General features: G+C 38.7%; 1 protein-coding gene and 1 pseudogene across 5 annotated transcripts in view; both read right to left on the minus strand.

The window, feature by feature from the left end:
- JMJD1C (jumonji domain containing 1C) overlaps nt 1-22,604 on the minus strand; it is a 323,117-nt gene that overhangs the window by 211,725 nt on the left and 88,788 nt on the right. The gene's annotated exons all lie outside the window — the stretch shown is intronic.
- Nucleotides 1,982-22,604, minus strand: part of LOC125116191 (transmembrane protein 126A-like) — a 29,400-nt pseudogene continuing 8,777 nt past the window's right edge.

Below are 22,604 nucleotides of genomic sequence, written 5' to 3' on the forward strand. Positions count from 1 at the left end.
GGCCATATGGAGAATGTTTTCTTAACATTAAATTTAAAGTGACAGAAGCAGTACATATGGATAAAAAGAAATATCAATGAAATGGATGAAAAAAATAACCAAAAGATTTAGGAAATTCAATTCAAAAGTATGAATCACTGCTACTTACCAGTTGCAATGGATAAGAATCAATACAACACAGTTCTTCCTCCTTTGGAGATTTACAACTGTATTTCAAAGGACTGCAATGAATATTTAGATTACAATCTTTTTAAAGCTTTTCAAATTTAAAAAGTTCATATAATATATGTATGTACACTCTCTTTTTCTTTGGCTATGGCTGCAGCATGCCGAAGTTCGTGGACTAGGGATCAAACCCATGCCACATCAGCGACAATCCAGATCCTTAACCTGCTGGCCACCTGGAAATTTCTCTCAATTCTTTGTTTTTCTTTTTTCTTCTCTTTTACAACAACACCCGCAGCATACAGAAGTTCCTGGGCTGGGGGTCAAATCAGAGCTGTACCTGTAGGCCTATGCCACAGCCACAGCATCAATGGATCCAAACCACATCTACAATCTACCCTGCAGCTTTGTGGCAACATTGGATTCTTGCCTGAGCAAAGCCACAGACTGAATCACATCCTCACAGACACTATGCTGGGTTCTTCATCCGCTAAACCATAATAAGAACTTCTCAATTCATTGTTAACATATAAATTCTCTCAACTCAACCCAACTGTACCCTATTAGGTGCATTTTATAACTGAGGACTCTAAGATCTAGAAAGATTAAATGAGATCCTAATATTACACAGTCAACACTTGAAAGAACCAGAACTCAAACCCGTGTCTACCATTATAATACCACACAGCTCCAAAAGGAAATACTATTCAACACTGTGAACAGGAGACCAAAGAACAAATGTTAGGTGGTTTGGGGGTTTTTTGGTCGCGGGGGGGGGGGGGGGGGGCAGGCCACGCACTGCACCTGCAGCATGTGAAAGTTCCTGGGCCAGAGATCAAACCAGGAACTTAAGCCACAGCAGTGGCAATGCCAGATCCTTAACCCATTGAGGCGCAGAAGAACTCCCTACAAAAGTTTTTAATTATATAGATGTGGATAATTCTAAAGATAAATGGGAGGAGATAATCCCAATCAAAGTATGAACTCTACTAGTATAAGTAGTATCTTACAGATATTTTTTTTTCCCAGGGCCTGATACATTAAAAAATCTCAGTGGACTGAATTCATGAAGGTGATGAGTGAGGAAAACAATGTAGCTACATATAGTTTTCTAATGTCAGATTTAAAAGGATATATATGAATAATAGACGGCGAACATAACTAAGAATGTTTACAATTAATATCATAAACCTGACAAGAATATTAAGAATGTTAAGTCAGACTAAACTAAATTATATAAATAATACAAAGGAAAACCAAATAGGTCCACTGGCTGCAATAAAAGTAAGAGGATGAACTAGGAAGAAACAAGAATATTGCATGGAAGAAATGATGTAATGTTAACAGATGCAGAGAGAATAAAGAACTACTCACACCTTCTCTTTTGCATCCATCTTCTCCACCAAGGAGAATTGAGGAGAAAACTGGAAAAGGTAGAAGAAACATAGTTAAAAAGTAAATGAAGTTGAAATGAGTAAAGAAGACAGTAAGAGGATACCTAGCCACATTTTAAATTAGTTTTTGTTTGCTAGAGAGCCTGAAATTAGGCATGCATCTCTAATCTGTATAACCTGTTAAACAGTATAACAATTTCTAAAATGCACTGATTTTGAAAATGAAGAAAAAATTTAAGAAAATTATGTATGAAAAAACATATACATTTTGAGTTTAAAAGTGTTTTTTTTTTTTTTAAGTTGGCTGAGCTCAGAGCATGCCTAAGTTCTCAGGCTAGGGATCAAACCTGTGCCACAGCAGTGACAACACCAGATCCTTAACTGCAAGGCCACCAAGGAACTCCTAAAAGGCTTTTGACAATCCATTAATGTCCATCTACAGCCAAAGTACAAAAACAATTACTTGAAGATGGGCTTGTAAGCACTGAAAAAATAAAAAAGTTACTCTTGGAGAATAAACAACCATAATTTACAGTATTGACCAAGAACTAAAGTAAAAGTGAATGCCTTCAAAAGTGACCCATAGGGCTCTATCCTCATATTTACAATTTTATTCTTGTGTACAGATTGGTTTAACAATCATTGCATTTCCAGGCCAGGTTCAGGTAACTAAAGAGCCTTTATAAGTACTTCACACTGTCTAGACCCAAGATATACTGCAAGCCCAGTATGGAGCAAAATGAGAAATAACATCTTTCTAAATTCTCATCCAGTAACTTAAGATGTTTCCTTTCTCAAGTAGCAGAGCTGCGTTATACCTGGCTGTGAGGCCACCATTCACAGGTATAGCCAGGAAAACAGGGTACAGACCACCAAAAATAAGACCAACCACCAATCTACCTTGTGTTATGGTACCAGTTTCACAACACAAATCACCTGTATTCAAAGGTAAACATACAACCTTTTTAAGATATGAGTGTTGTCAAAATGGAATCACTGTCATTGGTAAGCATGTAAATTGCTTCAAAAAAGACTATTTGCTCTCAGGCCAGAGAATAGCGTTAACTCCAATGTATCCTGATCCATTTTCAAGCAGATTCTTTTCTGCTTGTGGAAGTTGGTTACTTTTTCTGGTTATGATATCAATTAAGTTTTCCCTAACAGTATCATCTGGTTCATGATTTTCCGTCTTGAGCCTTACATTCTCCTTCCAGCAGTCACTGCTTCCCCTGGTCTTCAGCCACACGAAGGCTCATTCCAACCTTAGCTCAACGCACACAGGCACAGTCATTTTCTGACGTGTGACACAGCCCAAGGTGGGCTATCCTCATATTTTAATCAAGTTACTCAGATGACTCAAGTTTCAAAGTTAAGAAGAATAATTATCATGTTGGATAATAACAGCAAATCTCAAAAAATTTCAACAGACAAAAAAAGGGCAGAATTAACTACTATTAAAACAAAAGCAACAGCAGTAGTAACACACTTCATGAAAGAGAAGAGGCTTAAGCTAAAGCCAGAATTTGGGAAAGCTGACAAATATTCCAATTACAGCAAAGCCCACAAAAGTTCAAAAGCTGGTTGGGGATAAAGCAGGACTAATAAGAATTATATTAAGTCTGTTTAAGCAACAGCCAGACTCAAAGATCTCACCCTGGCTCTAGCCTAGCAACTGCCTCCTCTCTCACTAGGAGAGAAAAAGCAGCTTTTTTTCCCTAGAAGAAAGGTTATCAGAAGATCTCTGAATCAGGGAGCACATCACTGAAATTATTATGCAACAGGATGATTAAGTGAAAGTATACATAATGAAATACACTGAGAACCACCCCACTCCTCCCACTCCCCAATTTTTTTACCTCAAAAAGTTTAACTTTACAGAGACAGGCAAAGTACAGTATATTTCTCTGGGAAACATGACCAGTTTAAGATAAAAGACACCCAAATATACAGACACTAGGTGTTCCATAAGGACATGGGCTGATCTCCAAAAAGGTAAGACTATAGTCAACAAACCCTGCCCAGATGCTCAGAGCTCCCAAAGTGCTTTTTATGTGTTATGCTACTAAAATGAAGAGAAAGAAACATCAGATATTTCATGTGGGGAAAACATCATCAAATAAATAATTAGTAAGTAACAATAAACAAATTAATTAAATGAAATAAAAATAAAAACAATAAATAAAAGACAAAACAAAGGGAGTTACTGTCGTGACTCAGTGGAAATGAATTTGACTAGTATCCATAAGGATGAAGGTTCAATCCCTGGCCTCACTCAGTGGGTTAAGGATCTGGTATTGCCATGAGCTGTGGTATAAGCTGCAGACTTGGCTTGGATCTGGTGTTGCTATGGCTATGGCGTAGGCCAGTGGCTACAGCTCCAATTTGACCCCTAGCCTGGGAACCCCCATATGTCATGGATGTGGCTCTTAAAAAAAAAAAAAAGACAAATGAATAATAGCCCATGGAGTTCTTTTGTGGTGCAGTGGGTTAAAGATCTGGCATTGCTACTACAGCAGCATGGGTCACTGCTGTGGCTTGGATTCAATTCCTAGCCCAGGAATTTCCCTATGCCAAGGGTACAGCCAAAAACAAACAAACAAACAAACAAAGCCACTGAGACTAAATTACACATAGACAAAAAAGTGACTAGAAGAAAATAAGACCCTGAAGAGAGAAGAAAACAAAGCAAGGGAATTCCCTGGTGCCTCTGCAGGTTAAGGATTCAGCATTGCCACTGTTGTGGCTAAGATTCAATCTCTGGCCTGGCCCAAGAACTTCCCCATACCACAGACAAGGAAGAAAGGAATAAAGGAAGGAAGAAAGAACAAACAAAAAACCCCACAAAAAACTATTGTTAATACTTTCACTCAATAAGGTAACAGAAACAACATTAACAATCAAAAAAGGGGAGTTCCCGTCGTGGCGCAGTGGTTAACGAATCCGACTAGGAACCATGAGGTTGCGGGTTCGGTCCCTGCCCTTGCTCAGTGGGTTAAAGGATCCGGCGTTGCCGTGAGCTGTGGTGTAGGTTGCAGACGCGGCTCGGATCCTGCGTTGCTGTGGCTCTGGCGTAGGCCGGTGGCTACAGCTCCGACTCGACCCCTAGCCTGGGAACCTCCATATGCCGCGGGAGCAGCCCAAGAAATAGCAACAACAACAACAAAAAGACAAAAGCCAAAAGAAAAAAAAAAACAATCAAAAAAGGGAAATAGAAAACTATCAAAAAATCAAAAAATAACCATTCAGAGGACAAAAAATTTTAGGAAATTCAGATAGCAGAAATGAAAATCACAATAAAAAGTTTAAAAATATAAAGTTGAAATTTTCCCCTACTAACTAGAACAAAAAAACATAATAAAGATAAGGTAAAAAAGAGGGCCAGAATTATCCCATATCCCAACAGAATATTTCCAGAAAAGATAAAAAGAATTCAGAAAAGAGGGAACTAAAGAAACAATTCAAGAAAATTTCCTGGAACTGAAATTCAAAGTTCCCAGATTGAAAAGCAACTCCTGAAGAGCTAAGTGCACAGACAAGAAGAGATGTACATCTAGGAATGTTACTGAGACATTTCCAACCACAAACAAGAGAAGATTCTACAGGCTTCCTTCTTATGAAAAATCAAAAAGCAGAATGATATGACTTTTCAAAAGCAACATCAGAATCTGGAAGATATTATATCAATACTTTCAAAACTCTAAGGAAAATTTTCCAATCTCTAATACTGAATTTTATATCAAGTTAGATATAAGTTAAGTTCAAAGGTAGAATACAGATACTGTCAGATGAATAAGCTATCAAAAACTGTCCGACAGGTAGTGCTTTTGAAATAAATTAATGGAGGATATATTCCCTGAATACAACATACATATTTAGCATGTCTATAATGGATTTTACCTTTATTTCAGATTCTTGCTCCTCTCGATTTCACTACTTTATGAATATTTAATAAATGCTTATTGAGGCTTTATTACATGCCACACATTCCAGTAAGTGTGGGACTTCAAGACCTCTTCAAGGAGATAAAACCCAAAAGCCTCTGGCCAAGACAAGAATTACCAGACCCTTTATCATTACCCCACCAGTCTCACTATCTCCTCTTCCACCTTGAGCAACCTGGCCTACTCCTTCCTGCCCCTACTAGGAAAGGCATGTGGCCCATTCCTCACCCTTCCCCTATAGGGGCCATATCTGCTGCCAACCTACTGGAAAGTGTATCTTAGAACCCCTCTTTCCCCAACCCATCTGCAGGTCAGCAGGTGTACCGCAAGATCTCTCCTTTCCCTGGGCTATGAAAACAGACATGATCTCACACCCAGAGTTGGCTCTCCCCAGTCATCACGAAGTCATCCCACTGTGCTAGTTGTAGGGCCACACTCACGGCATATAGCTCTGTTCCCAGGCTAGGGGTCTGATCAGAGCTACAACTGCTAGCCTACACCACAGCCATGCCAAATCTGAGCTGCATCTGCTACCTACATCCACTGCTCGTAGCAATGCCAGATCCTTAACCCAGTGAGCGAGACCAGGGATTGAACCCGCAACCTCATGGTTCCTAGTTGGGTTTATTTCCATTGCACCACAACAGGAACTCCAACTCTTCTTTCTTTTTACCCTACTATGAAACTGGAAAATTCTTTTCCCAATCCACATGCATGAACAGGAAGTGGGTAAAAGAGCAGGGGACAAAAAGAAAGCCCCAACTCTCACAAGCATATTTTCTTTTGCAAGGCAATAAACCAAAAGTAAGAAATTTTACACATAAGTATATGTCAATTGATGATAAGTGCTATGAAGAAAAATGGAGATATCTAAGATAGACGATAGAATGACAAAAGAGTGACGTGCTATTTTAGGTATTATGGCCTTTCTAATGAGGCAACATTTGAATAGTCTTGAATTAGAAAATAAACCACAGGAATGTTTTGGAGGAAAAGCCATCCAGCAACACAGGGAACTCAACTCCAAAAGTGGAGGTGCCTTCTTAAATTTGTATCCTAAGTACCACACTTGCCTCACTCTAATCCCAAATCCTGCTGCAAATGACTTATACACAGAATACATAAAGACATCCTACTAATCAAACAGAAAAAGACAAAATCACCTAAATGTATAAGATTTGATCAGGCACCTCAAAGAAAAAAAAAAAAAAAGGATATGTATGTCCAAATATTCCATAAGCATATGAAAAGGTACTCAATAAATTATTCATCAAGGAAATGCATATTAAAATTACAGACACGAAGTTCCTGTTGTGGCACAGCGGAAACAAATCCAACCAGGAACCATGAGGTTGTGGGTTCAATCCCTGGCCTCGCTCAGTGGGTTAAGGATCTGGTGTTGCTGTCAACTGTGGTATAAGTTGCAGACTCAGGTCAGATCCTGTGTTGCTGTGGCTGTGGCGTAGGCTGGAAGCTGTAGCTCTGATTTGACCCCTAGCCTGGGAACGTCCATATGCCACAGGTGCGGCCCTAAAAAGCAAATAAATAAATACAAAAATTTTTTTAGAACGTTAAAAAACTAAAATTAAAAAGTTAAGAAACAGACACTATTAAAGATCCATGAGAACAGACAAAATTTCCAAGTGTATACAACTTTATTCAAAAGCCAAAAGGTGGCAACAACCCAAATGTCTAACATTTGGAGAGCAGCCTAATAGTGATGTAGTCATGTAATGAAATATTACAAGGCAATAAAAAGAATAAACTTCTGGTAGACCCAATAACATGAATGAATGTATTAGTTCCCTAGGGTTTTGTTAACATATCACCACAACACTATCTATGCTGGTAGAATTACGGTTAAAGGACAGTACAGACTGGGGTATTAGGGTTAAGGTAGTATCTTGAAGACTTTCCACTCTGTGTTTTGATATTGGTGGTAGTTACATAAATATACAAAAGTGTAGTATTTTTTATTTAGTCTTTTCAGGGTGGCACCTGTGGCATATCGAGGTTCCCAGGCTAGGGATAGAATCAGAGTTGTAGCTGCTGGGCTACACCACAGACACAGCAATGCTAGATCTGAGACACATCTACGACCTGCACCACAGCTCATGGCAACACTGGATCCTTAACCCACTGAGCAAGGCAAGGGATAGAACCTGCATCCTCCTGGATGCTAGTCAGATTTGTTTCTGCTGAGCTACAATGGGAACTTCCAAAAGTGTAGTTTTTAGACTGGTAGAGAACATTTGTATTGTAAACAAAACTACCAACATGGGATTAATATCCAAAACATGGAGTTCCCGTCTTGGCGCAGCAGAAACCAATCTGACTGGGAACCATGAGGTTGCAGGTTCGACCCCTGGTCTCGCTCAGTGGATTAAGGATCCAGTGTTGCTGTGAGCTGTGGTGTAGGTCACAGGAGTGGTTCAGATCCCACATTGCTGTAGCTGTGGTGTAGGCCAGCACCTGCAGCTCTAATTCAACCCCTAGCCTGGCAACCTCCATATGCCTCGGGTGTAGCCCTAAAAAGACAAAGACCAAAAAAAAAAAAAAAAAATCCAAAACACACAAATAGTTCATATAGCTCAATATCAAAAAAACAAACAACACAATCATAAAATGAGCAGAAGACATAAATCAACATTTCTCAGAAGACACAGACAGCCAACAGGCACTGGAAAAGATGCTCAATACTGCTAATTATTAGCAAAATACAAATCAAAACTTCAGAATGGCAATCATTAAAAAGTCTACAAATAATAAATGCTGGAGAAAAAAGGGACCCTCCTACACTGTTGTTGGAAATGTAAACTGGTGCAGCCACAAAGAACATTATGGAAGTTCTTTAAAAAACAAACAAAACAACAGAGTTATCATATGATACTATAATTCTATTCCTGGGCCTATATCTGGAGAAACTCATAATTTGACAAGATTCATGCACCCCAATGTTCACAGCTGCACTATTTACAAGAGCCAAGACATGGAAGCAACCTAAGTACCCACAGAAAGATGGATGGATAAAGAAGATGTGATATATATATATATATATATATATATACACAAAATGGAATGTTACTCATCCATGAAATAATGTCATTTGCGGAGTTCCCATTCTGGTGCAGCGGAAACAAACCCGACTAGGAATGATGAGGATGCAGGTTCGATGCCTGTCCTTGCTCAGTGGGTTGCCGTGAGCTGTGGTGTAGGTCACAGATGCGGCTTGAATCTGATGTGGCTGTGGCTGTGGCTGGCAGCTATAGTTCCCATTGGACCCCTAGCCTGGGAACTTCCATATGCCATGAGGGCAGCCTCAAAAATCAAAAATCAAAAAAAAAAAAAAAAAGTCATTTGCAACAAGGTGGACAGAACAAGAAATTATCATAATTAAGTAAATTATCATATTAAGTAAATCAAGCAGAGAAATACAAATATATGGTATCACTTATACATGGAATTTTTAAAAAAATGATTTAAATGACTTAGTTATAAACAGAAATAGACTTAGAAACAGAAAACAAACTTATAGTTACCAAGAGAGGACAAAGTGTGTGTGTATGTGGGGGGGGAATTAAAAGTCTGGGATTAATACATACACACTCTACTACTATGTATAAAATAAACAAGGACCTACTGTACAACACAGGGAACAATGTCTTGTAATAAGCTATAATTTAAAAGCATCTGAAAAAGAATACATATATGTATAACTCAATCGCTTTGCTATATACCAGAAGCTAATGCAGTAACGTAAATTAACTATACCTCAATTTTTTAAAAATGATTAAAAAGTGTATTTTTTCAAAATCAAAGAATGAAACTAAGTCCTTCTAAAACTGAGTTCCCCTGCTGAGCCTACGATTAACCTCCCTCTCCAAAACTTCATTCTCTTTCTTCTCCTATACCTCTGGTCCCCTCAGAGGAGCATCGAAGAAAAGAGGGAACTGAACCATCAAAGAAAATAGGGAACTGAAACTGTACAGGGCCCTCTCAGGTACAAAAGCCCCTCTGTGTTCCATGTTTCTTGTCTGCAGAAAAAGGCTTTGGTCTCCTAGGCTTTCCTTGAGTTCCAAAGAAAAGACTTAAGCGGTCACTAATTACAGAAATGAGGAATGAAGAAACAAAGGACAAGCAGTCAAGCAAGAGAAATAATGATAGCTTAAACAACAGTTCAGTGATAAAAAGAATCCTAGTTCCTCATCAACGGATACACAAGAAAATTTGATCCAGACTGGTTAGAAAGAAGCAGAAGGTGGATGAGTAGGATTCCTTAAAAAAAATCCTGTTACCTCATCCCCCGACCACTCAGAATAAAGTCCACAGGATGCAACACTTAGCCAAATGATAACTTTAAAAACCCTTCCCTGAAAGTTACTAGGGAGTTAAGGTCTTTGACCATGAGCTGCTTATTTCTGCTTCACCACAAACCTCTATCAATAGATAGGCTTTACTGAGCAGGGTTGGTTTTAGTAACAGGAATAGTATGTATTTTGTGAGTATAACATGGTTTAATTTTTAAAAATAAGAAAAAAAACCCATGACACAGAGTATACACATCAAAATAATAATCATAGAATAGTTGCTAAAAAAACTACTACTGAAAGCTAAGTTCTGAGCTATCTTAAGACTTACAACTCTCCCAGGCATCAAGCAATATTACAACACCACAGTCATCAAGACAGTGTGGTACTGGTACCAAAACAGACATACAGACCAATGGAATAGCATAGAGAACCCAGAAATAAACCCAAATACCTATGGTCAATTAATCTTTGACAAAGGAGGCAAAAACGTAAAATGGGAAAAAGACGATCTATTTAGCAAGAATTCCTGGGAAACCTGGACAGCTACATGCAAATCAATGCAACTAGAACAAAACGTCACACCATGCACAAAAATAAACTCAAAATGGCTGAAAGACCTAAATATAAGACAAGACACCATCAAACTCCTGGAAGAGAACATAGGCAAAACATTCTCTGACATCAACCTTATGAATATTTTCTCAGGTCAGCCTCCCAAAGCAACAGAAATAAAAGCAAAAATAAACCCGTGGGACCTAGTCAAACTTACAACCTTTTGCACAGCAAAGGAAATCAAAAAGAAAACAAAAAGACAACTACAGAATTGGGGAAAATAGTTTAAAATGATGTAACTGCCAAGGGCTTAATCTCTAAAATATACAAACAATTTACACAACTCAACAGCAAAAAAACCAACAGCCCAATGGAGAAAGGGCAAAAGACCTGAATAGACATTTCTCCAAGGAAGACAGAGATGGCCAACAAGCACTTGAATCAATGCCCAACATCCCTGATGATTAGAAAAATGCAAATAAAAACTACCATGAGATACCTCCTCACACCAGACAGAATGGCCGTCAGTAATAAGTCCACAAATAACAATTGCTGGAGGGGGTATGGAGAAAAGGGAATCCTCCTGCACTGTTGGTGGGAATGTAAGCTGGTACAACCACTGTGGAGAACAGTACGGATGTACCTTAAAAAACTATACTCAGAACTACCATATGACCCAGCAACCCCACTCTTGAGCATATATCCAGACAAAACTTTCCTTAAAAAAAAACACATGCAAAAAAAAAAAAAAAAGACACATGCACCCACATGTTCATTGCAGCACTATTCACAATAGCCTAGACATGGAAACAACCCAAATGTTGAATGACAGATGATTGGATTAGGAAGATGTGGTGTATATACTACTCGGAGATAAAAAGAATAAAATAATGCCATTTGCAGCAACATGGATGCAACCAGAGACTCTCATACTGAGTGAAGTAAGTCAGAAAGATAAAGCCAAATAGCATATGATATCACTTATATCTGGTATCTAATATACAGCAACAAATGAACCTTTCCACAGAAAAGAAAATCATGGACTTGGAGAACAGACTTGTGGTTGTCTGGGGGAAGGGGAGGGAGTGGGATGGATTGGGAGCTTAGAGTTAATGGATGCAAACTATTGCTTTTGTAATGGATGAGATCCTGCTGTGTAGCACTGAGAACTATAACTAATTACTTATAACGGAGCATGATAATGGGGGGAAAAAAAGTATACTTATGACGGAGCATGATAATGGGGAAAAAAAAGAAAGTATACATGTATGTGTAACTGGGTCACCATGCTGTACAGAAGGAAAAAAAAATGTATGGGGAAAATAACAATAAAAAAAAAGACAAACCATTTTAATTAGGCAGACTGACTAAAAGATATATATGTGAGTGTGTGTTTATGTATTTATTTTAAAGTAATAATGCAAGAACAAGTCAAAGACAGTTACTCTTCAATACTCTAAAGTCACAGAATTATTTGGACTTTAACAAGTCTGGTGCTAAATACCAAAACTCCTAAATAACATCTTTAAAATATATGACAAGGAGTTCCTATCATGGTTCAGTGGTTAACAAATCCAACTAGGAACCATAAGGTTGTGGGTTCGATCCCTGGCCTTGCTCAGTGGGTGAAGGATCCAGTGTTGCCATGAACTGTGGTGTAGGTTGAAGACAGGGCTCGGATCCCGAGTTGCTGGGGCTCTGGTGTAGACCTGCAGCTACAGCTCCAATTGGACCCCTAGCCTGAGAACTTCCATGTGCCGTGGGTACGGCCCTAGGAAAGGCAAAAAAAGACAAAAACAAAACAAAGAAAATATGACATATTCTAGATTAACACAAGTAGATTTTTAAGAATGGGTTTCCTGAGAAGAAAGTAACAAAAACAGAGACACACATACACACACAGATACAAAATCAAAAAACAAAAAAGAGACACAACCTCATATTGTAGGAAAAATTTTATGTAAACAGAGGCAACTACTCGGAAGGAGGAAACCTTAGATGAATTTAGTAAAACAGTTGGTTAAAATCCTTTCTGGTGGGAACAAAAGGCCCTTCTCATTGTTATGCTGATCTTTTTGTTTTGTTTTGCAAGGAGATAAAAAAAGGTATCAGGAGATAAGATAATGGCAGAGGTGCAGCCTGAGTGTACATGAGAGAGAGACAGAGGTAGAGAGAAGCAGAGAAAAAATGCTGGGAAATCAAAATAAAGCAATCCTTTTAGAACCTTTCCAAGCATTTAAACTTTTTTCAAGTCAGAGTAAAAGCTGAATGGATGACAGACACAAATATTTGTGATGAAAATCACAGAATTTTGAAACTGCATTGATAAATCCCAATCATGAAGAAAAATAGAAAGTTAACTGATTCTATACAAATCTGAGAGAACCTGAGAGTAAAGATTGATCAATAAATACTGAAAAGAGTGAATAGTGCACACTTTTTACAAAGGTATGTAGACTTCTTAAAATGCGAGCTGAATACTGTGTTAATTCTTCTAAGAGATTATCTACTTAAATTTCTTACTGAATAGTTTTTTTTAATTATACTTTTTCTTTTTTTTTTTTGGTCTTTTTGCTGTTTCTAGGGCCGCTTCTGCGGCATATGGAGGTTCCCAGGCTAGGGGTCTAATCAGAGCTGAAGCCACCGGCCTACGCCAGAGCCACAGCAACACCAGATCCGAGCCACGTCTGCGACCTACACCACAGCTCACGGCAATGCCGGATCCTTAACCCACTGAGCAAGGCCAGGGATCGAACCTGAAACCTCATGGTTCCTAGTCGGATTCGTTAACCACTGAGCCATGCCAAGAACTCCTCATATGTGATTTTTTATCAGAAAGCACCAATATCAAAAGATACTATAAGAAAGAAAGAATCATCTGTATTGTTTCCTTTGAAGCTTTATACACAAACAAAAAACTAGATTACATTTGCAGTGCAATTGATATTGCTCATTAGTTTGATTCACGTGGATTCAATAAAATAGCACAGATTTCTGATTTTTTTCTCATTTTATTTATTTATTTAAAAAGCCTTTTTATTTGATATAACTTCAGATTTTGAAAAGGATACAAGAAGAGAAAAATACCCTTCACCCAGATTCCTCAAATGTTAACATTTTATTACACTCATTAACATTTCTTACTCCCTTCCTCTCTCCCCCTTCCTCCCTTTCCCTCCCGTGCCCTCCTTTTTTTTTTTTTAATTATTTATTATTATTTTTTCCCACTGTACAGCAAGGGGGTCAGGTTATCCTTACATGTATACGTTACAATTACATTTTTCCCCCAGCCTTTCTTCTGTTGCAACATGAGTATCTAGACAAAGTTCTCAATGCTATTCAGCAGGATCTCCTTGTAAATCTATTCTAAGTTGTGTCTGATAAGCCCAAACTCCCGATCCCTCCCACTCCCTCCCCTCCCATCAGTCAGCCACAAGTCTCTTCTCCAAGTCCAGGAATGACATAATGCCATTTGCAGCAACATGGATGGAGCTAGAGAACCTCATACTGAGTGAAATGAGCCAGAAAGACAAAGACAAATACCATATGATATCACTTATAACTGGAATCTAATATCCAGCACAAATGAACATCTCCTCAGAAAAGAAAATCATGGACTTGGAGATTTCTGATTTTTTGAAGTTTTAGTTTAGCATAGTTATTTTTTAAATACCTGATACTGAATCTATGACTTTAAAAAAATTTAAGTTTTTTAAGGTGAAATATGTGTATAATATATCAGATCTTATGACAACTTTTAATCCTTTATTTAAAAGAACTAATTTTGCATGTTACCTTAAGGCATGCATGATTGTTATAAAAATCAAAAAATGGAACTAAGATTATATTTCTTAAACTTTCCTTAAAATAAAATCTTTTTTCCACTTCTGCCACAAAGAAAAGCAACTGCAATGCCTTATGTAACGGCAGCACCTGCAAGGAAAAGATCCAGGCCAGCGACTGTGGGTATTATCAATTCAACACTTGATTTTCAAACATTATGGCACTCTTCCCCCTTCCTATACGCTCAAAGGATGGAAATGAAGAAAACAGAGCTTAGAGTGTTCACAACGAACCCCCCACAACTACACAGTTGAACCTCTTATATCCTCTAAAAAATGCTGTCCCTCAGACAACATCCTTTAACACACTATTGTGTAGCATCCTGCTCCTAGTTATGAGTTTCAGATAGGATAACTGCTCAGTGATACATTTAACCTCTATAATTTTAAATTATTTTTTGAAAAATTCTTATACAATTAAGTAAGAACACTAATGTAAGAAAAACCATTTAAACTGCACAAGGAAAATTTGGCCAAGGCAAAAAAAAAAAAAAAACATGCTTTAATCCTTAATGACAAGTAATTACAGAGGCAAAATTTAAAAATAAAAAACAAGGTATTATTCTCTCAACAATCAGGATTTCCTTATTTTGTTGGGGTTTTTTCCTAAAATAAATGAACATTTTTAAAAATTATCTGAACTGCAATCCATGATTTGGGAAAAATAACATACCTCATTTAGTTACCTCAGTATTTTCCAGCATGTTCTTAATATTTTAGAAAGCTTTTGATATGACGAAAAAGAGTTTAAAACTTCTTTGGCATGTTACTAAACCAATAAAGGTCTGTCAAGTAACAAGTGAAAACTGTCTAGTTGGCTACTCATGCTGTGCTGGCAATTTCTCAAACATCTGCTAAAGGTCAGATTTTCAATGCATGGAACCAATCAATAGAACCACACAATCCTCCTAGCACTATAAGAAACTAAACAAAGAACACGATTTTGCATAAGTAATAAAAGTAATAACCTTAGTTTTGTAATAATAAATTGGAAGCACAATCTTTTTCTCATCATAGAGTTCATATATTTAAAAATCACTGTAAAATTCTATTTGCATTTTATTCTAAAATGTTTATTATGTTCACAAAGTATGTATATAAAACCACATTCAATTTGGTAGAAAACATGAGTTTTTAATTTCATACTCCATGAAAGTGCAATATATCCAAATGAAATTTTAGGGATGATTTCACATAATACTTACAGGTATTAATTACAAATTTCATGCTTTTTTCACAAGTATGAAAACTGTAATAGTTGGCCACTTAATTCAGTGAATGATTCATTTGCAACTTAGTAGATGACTCAGTTTACAAGATACACTGTTAAAAATAAATTTGTACTTACAGCAAGACCAGATCTTTAACCCACTGAGCTCAGTATTAAGGATTGGGAAGAAAGAAAATCCAAAGACAACTACACATAAAATATTAGACTTAATAAGAGCTCAAAAAGTTTATTTTAGGAGTTCCCGTCGTGGCGCAGTGATTAACGAATCCGACTAGGAACCATGAGGTTGCGGGTTCGGTCCCTGCCCTTGCTCAGTGGGTTAAGGATCTGGCGTTGCCGTGAGCTGTGGTGTAGGTTGCAGACGCGGCTCGGATCCCGCATTGCTGTGGCTCTGGCGTAGGCCTATGGCTACAGCTCCGATTCAACCCCTAGCCTGGGAACCTCCATATGCCTCGGGAGCGGCCCAAGAAATAGCAACAACAACAACAACAATAACAACAAACAAAAGACAAAAAAAAAAAAATGCTTAGGGAGTTCCCTTCATGGCTCAGTGGTTAATGAACCCAACTATGATCCATGGGGATGCAGGTTCAATCCCTGGTCTCAAGGTTAAGGATCCAGCATTGCTGTGAGCTGTGGTGTAAGTTACAGACGTGGCTCGGATCCCGTGTTGCTATGGCTGTGGCGTAGTCCAGGAGCTGTAGCTCTGATTTGACTCCTAGCCTGGAAACTTCCATATGCTATGAGTATGGCCCTAAAAAGCAAAAGCAAAAAATTTTAAAAATTAAAAAAAATAGAAGTATGCTTAAAGTTACTAGGAAAATAGACGGATCATAAAATTCTGTGACTTTATCATATAATAAGGAACTTATATCATGTTATAGATGTAAACTATTTCATTCCAAACAATGAAAATAAAGATCTTAACTTCTATTGAGACTAAGAAAAGCTAGGTCTTAACAAATGAATCCTTCAAGTAAGCCAACTGAAATAAACCAGATAATTGCAAATTAGAACCCCATCACTTTTCTGTGTAATACAAACAAGTTTTCATTTTTCAATGAACTCAACTATTTAGATTATAATTTTGTTCTAACAATGTTCATTACTTTATATGGGTTTACACTTTAACTACAAACAAGACTAAGACTGGGATTACATTAAACATTCTACGAGAGTATTATCACAGAAAAGTAACAAGTTCCTTGGTAATGCTGATGCTACTTGTTTGGGGGTTTGGGGACCTTACTTTGAAAATGACCATACTAGGGAGTTCCCAGTGTGGCTCAATGGTTAACAAACCCAACTGACAGCCATGAGGATGGGGGTTCGATCCCTGACATCACTTAGTGGGTTAAGGATCCAGCATTGCCGTGAGCTGTGGTAGGTCAAAGATGTGGCTCGGATCCCGCATTGCTATGGCTGTGGCCTAGGCCGGCAGCTATAGCTCCAATTTAACCCCTAGCTTGGGAATGTTCATATGCCATGGGTATGAACCTAAAGACAAAAAAAAAAAAAAAAAAAAAAAAGAAAAGAAGAAGAAAATTACCATACTAAAGAATACCTATAACATGTATCCTGATAAAATAATTGATTTATATACTGCATACAGTTCTTAAATTAACAACACTTAAAGCACTAAACCATTATTTATAAATCCCTCCACAACTTCCCACTGCCATTGCATAACACTGAAATTTATTAAGATTAGTATTGAAGACATTACAAAAAATACAATTATGAGACTTTTAGTCACATTTTTCTCTTAGGTAGAAAAGTTAGCTACCATTACCCAAAGCAGATATTTGTAAACAAATAATCAAAAAAATATGCAAGGAGTTCCTGTCGTGGCTCAAGTGAACCTGACTAGTATCCATGAGGATGTGGGTTCGATCCCTGGCCTTGCTCCAGTGTTGCCTTGAGCTGTGGTGTAGGTCACAGAGGCGGCTTGAATCCTGCATTGCTGTGGCTGTGGTATAGGCTAGCAGCTATAGCTCCAACTCGACCCCTAGCCTGGGAACCTCCATATGCTGCTGGTGCTGACCCAAAAGACAAAAGACAAAAAAAAAGTAGGAGTTTCTGCCTCCTGTAGAATTCATATCAGCATCATCACCATCTCTGTGACAATTAAATATGTAGATAAATATGAAATAAATATATTTCAAGTTGGGTTTCTAAAAGCCAAGGGGTAACAAGATAGAAAGGAAAAATTAAGACAAAACCCAAATGGTGAAAAACTCAGAGATAGGAGTTCCCATCATGGCTCAGTGGTTAATGAATCCAACTAGGAACCATGAGGTTGCAGGTTCGATCCCTGGCCTTGATCAGTGGGTTAAGGATCTGGCGTTGCTGTGGCTGTAGCGTAGGCTGGTGGCTACACCTCTGATTAGACCCCTAGCATGAGAACCTCCATATGCCACAGGTGTGGCCCTAGAAAAAGACAAAGAGACCAAAAAAAAAAAGAAAAGAAAAAAAAAATTCGGAGATACATAAACAAAGCACTCTCAGCTACTTTTACCCTGAAGTTCGAAGGGCAAGCAATACATTTACTTGGAGGTCTTCACAGGCTATATCTAACAAACTTCAAATCCTGGGCCCATAAAATTTATTATTATTATTATTTTTGCTTTTTAGGGCCACACCTGTGGTATATGGAGATTGCCAGGGTAGGAGTCCAATTGGAGCTGCAGCTACCAGCCTACACCACAGCTCACGGCAACGCCAGATCCTTAACCAGCTGAGCAACGTCAGGGATTGAACCCACAACCTCATGGTTCCTAGTCGGATTCATTTCCACTGTGCCACAATGGGAACTCCAGGCCCATAAAATTTAATAAGGACCATGGTTACTCCCCTAATTGGGGAGAACTCTAAAAGACTATATCCTAGAAGCCAAGAGTTACTGAGAATTAAATCACATCCTTCACGGTCCAAAGCCCAGCTTTGACTAATCAAGATGGCTCATAAAATTTTTATTTTTTTAGCATTTTTATTATTACCCAATTATATTTACAGTTGTACAATGATCATCACAACCAAATTTTACAGCATTTCCAACACAACTCCCAGCACATCCTCCCACCCCTCAACCTGTCTTATTTGGAAACCATAAGTTTTTCAAGGTCTGTGAGTCAGTATCTGTTCTGCAAAGAAGTTCATTATGTTCTTTTTTAAAATTACACATATAAGTGACAGCATTTGATGCTTGTGTCTCACTATCTGACTTCACTTAGCATGATAATTTCTAGGTCCATCCGTGTTGCTGCAAATGCCGTTATTTCTTTCCTTTTAATGGATGAGTAATATTCCATTATGTATATGTACCACATCTTTATCCACTCCTCTGTTGATGGGCATTTAGGTTGTTTCCATGTTTTTGCTATTGTGTAAAGAGTGCTGCAATGAACACTGGAGTACATGTGTCTTTTCGAACTACGGTTTTCTCTGGATAGATACCCAGGAGTGGGATTGCTGGATCAAATAGCAATTCTATTTTTAGTTTTCTGAGGCATCGCCACACTGTTTTCCACAGTGGTTGCACCAATTTACAGTCCCACCAAGAGTGTAATAGGGTTCACTTTTCTCCACACCCTCTCCAGCATTTATGGTTTGCAGACTTTTTGATGATGGCCATTCTGGCCGGTGTAAAGCAGTACCTCATAGTGATTTTGATTTGCATTTCTCTAATAATGAGTGATGCTGAACATCTTTTCATGTGTTTTTTTGCCAAGATGGCTCAGAAAATTTAAATTAATACTTAGAAAATGACAGTTAACTTGACTAACTGGATGAATCAGAAACCTGGATGAATCAAACACAAATCCTCAATGGAAAAAGATAGTATCGCAGGCTTTAAGTTATAACTAAAACTTATTTTTCAAATAAAGAGCCCAGTACACAAAGACAACCAAGCACCAGAGAAGATAAGGTAGCATGAAATAACAACAGAATCAATAGCAACAAAAATTTATAAGTATTCTTATAAAACCAAATGCCAACAAATGTGCTACACAGCAAAACTTGTCAAACAGAGTTACAGAATTGCTAAGAGGGAAATTTAAAGGGTTAAATGCATATATTAAAATGAAGAGGAGTTCCCGAAGTGGCAGTGCAGGTTAAGGACCCAGCACCCTGCGGCAGCATGGATTGGATCCTCAGCCAAGTGCAGTGAGTTAAGAATCCAGCACTCCTACAGCTGTGGCACAGAGTGCAGCTGCAGCTCAGATTCAATCCCTGGCCCGGGATCTTCCATATGCCATGGGGGTGGCCATTTTAAAAACATGAAGGCCAGGAAATAATGAGCTAAAAGTATACCTTGAGAAATTAGCAACAGACTTCAAAATAGACTAACTCCATGAAAAAAGGAAGGAAGATAACTCCAGCATCTCCTCTCCCCTTGATCCCTGGTAACCTCTGATTTACTGTTTCTGTGAATTTGCTTACTCTAAATATTTTAAAAAGTGGAATCACACAAAGTTCATTCACATTGTAGCATGTCTCAGAATGACATTCCTTTTTATGGCTGAATAATATTCACTGCATTATAGATATCCACATTTTATCCATCTTTTTTTTTTGGATATTTGGACTGTTTCTGCCTCATGGCTATTGTTAGTAATGCTGTAATGAAGACTGGCATAGAAGTTTGAATCCAAGCATTTCATCCTTTGGGATATATCTTGGAGTGAAATCGCTAAAAATAACGAATTCTATGTTTACCATTTCTTTTCTTTCTTTCTCTCTCTCTCTTTTTTTTTTTTTTTTTTTTTGCTTTTAGGGCCATACCTATGGCATATGGAAGTTGCCAGCCTAGGGGTTGAATCAGAGCTGCAGCTGCTGGCCTACATGACAGCCACAGCAATGCCAGATCCTCAACCCACTGAGTGAGGCTAAGGAATGAACCTGCATTCCCTCATAGATACTACACGGGTTCATAACCCTCTGTGCCACGATGGGAAATCCCTATGTTTATCTTTTTGACAAAATGCAAAAAAGCTTTCCACAGTAGCTATACCATTTTAAAGTCTGCCAAGCATATATAGAAGTTCCAATTTTCCCACATCTTTGCTAATGCTTCTTTTCTATTTCTTTCTGTTTTTTCTACTCTGTGTATATGCTAATTATAGCTATCCTAGTAAGTATGAAATATTAATGTATAATGTTTCCAATTTACATTGCCCCTGGGGCTCTAGCAGGCCCCTCTAGCAGGCCTACACAAGCTTAAGGATACCCTGGACGCCATATCCATCGCTGTCAGGACCCCACTCCCTGCCCCCGTAATGATTCAACACCAGCACTGGGATTCCTGGGTCCTGCAATCAGATTCCAAGACCTGGCACTGCTTGCTAGTAGGCTGATACTAACTTGAGAATCTGGCTTCACCCATCAGTAAGCAAATAACAGCCTCAAAGTCTTCTGGATCCTAACTGTGCCCATAAGTGAGCCCTATGGGGTTCCGCAATAAGCTGCTTTGTGACCTGGTCCCACAAACCAGCAGCCAGCAGCATCTATACAAGGCAGGGCCTGAAAACCAACTAAACCAGGGGCCAATCCAGCCTATCAGACATCCCACATAACCTGCCACAAGGACAGGACCCATACAGGCCTTATATAGAGAATCCCTAGAGCATACATTTTGGTTGAGAAGAGGGGAGTAAGCTGCTGAGATTCACAGGACATCTCCCCCAAAATCCACTCGTCTAAGATCCAAAAAAGCAAATAACCTACCAGATATATAAAAATAAAAACAGCAACACAGAAAAATGAGGTGCACATCAACATACTCCAGACAAAGGAAAAAGATAAAACTCCAAAAGAATTAATAAATGGAGACATGCAGTCTACCAATGAGTTCAAGATAGTGATCTTACCTAAAAATGATCACAGAACTTGGGAGAAGAGTGGATGCATAGCACAAGAAGTTACAAAATTTTGGAGTTCCCGTAGTGGCACAGTGGTTAACGAATCTGACTAGGAACCATGAGGTTGCGGGTTCAGTCTGTGCCCTTGCTCAGTGGGTTAAGGATCTGGCGTTGCCGTGAGCTGTGGTGTAGGTTGCAGACGTGGCTCGGATCCTGCGTTGCTGTGGCTCTGGCGTAGGCCGGTGGCTACAGCTCCGATTCAACCCCCCGGCCTGGGAACCTCCATATGCCGCCGGAGCGGCCCAAGAAATAGCAACAACAACAACAAAAAAAAAAGACAAAAGACAAAAAAAAATAGTTACAAAATTTTAACAAAGGGTTAGAAAATGTAAAGGACAGGAGTTCTGTTGTGGCACAGAGGTTAACAAATCTGACTAGGAACCATGAGGTTGCGGGTTCAATCCCTGGCCTTGCTCAGTGGGTTAAGGAGCCGGTGTTGTCATGAGCTGTGGTGTAGGTAGAAGATGCGACTCGGATCTGCATTGCTATGCTCTGGCACAGGCCAGCAGCAACAGCTCCGATTAGACCCCTAGCCTGGGAACCTCCATATGCCGTGGAAGCGGCTCTAGAAATGGCAAAATGACAAAAAAAAAAGAAAGAAAGAAAGAAAATGTAAAGGACAACTTACAGATGAAGAATACAATACCAGAAATGAAAAATATCCTAGAAGGATTTTAAAGTAGACTAAATTATAAAGAAGAATCAATCAGTGAGCTGAAAGAGAAATGGAAATCACTAATTCTAAATAAGAAAGAAAAGAGAAGGAAGAGAGGACAGTTTAAGAGACCTTTGGGACAATATCAAGCTAATAGTCACATTACAAGGGTCCCAGAAGGAGAGGAAAGAGAAATGGCTTGAGAAAAAATATTTGAAGAAACAATGGCCAGGCATTCCCTCTGTGGCACAACAGGATTGGTGGCGTCTTTGGGGAGCTGGGACACAGGTTCGATTCCAGCCCGGCACAGTGGGTTAAAGATCTGGGCTGCTGCAACTGTAGCTTAGGTTGCAACTGTGGTTGGGATCTGATCCATGGCCCAGGAACTCCATATGCTGCAGGACAGCAAAAGAAAGAAAGACAGACTGACAGACAGAAAGAAAGGCTGAAAACTTCCTTAACCTGGGAAAGGAAACATATCCAAGGACAACAATACAGTCAAGGATCATAGAGTTCCCTAATGGCCCAGTGAGTTAAAAGATTTAGGGTTGTCACTGTTATAGCTCAGGTTAGATCCCTGGCCTGGGAACATG

The sequence above is a fragment of the Phacochoerus africanus genome, chromosome 15, assembly GCF_016906955.1.
Source record: "Phacochoerus africanus isolate WHEZ1 chromosome 15, ROS_Pafr_v1, whole genome shotgun sequence".
Taxonomy (NCBI): domain Eukaryota; kingdom Metazoa; phylum Chordata; class Mammalia; order Artiodactyla; family Suidae; genus Phacochoerus; species Phacochoerus africanus.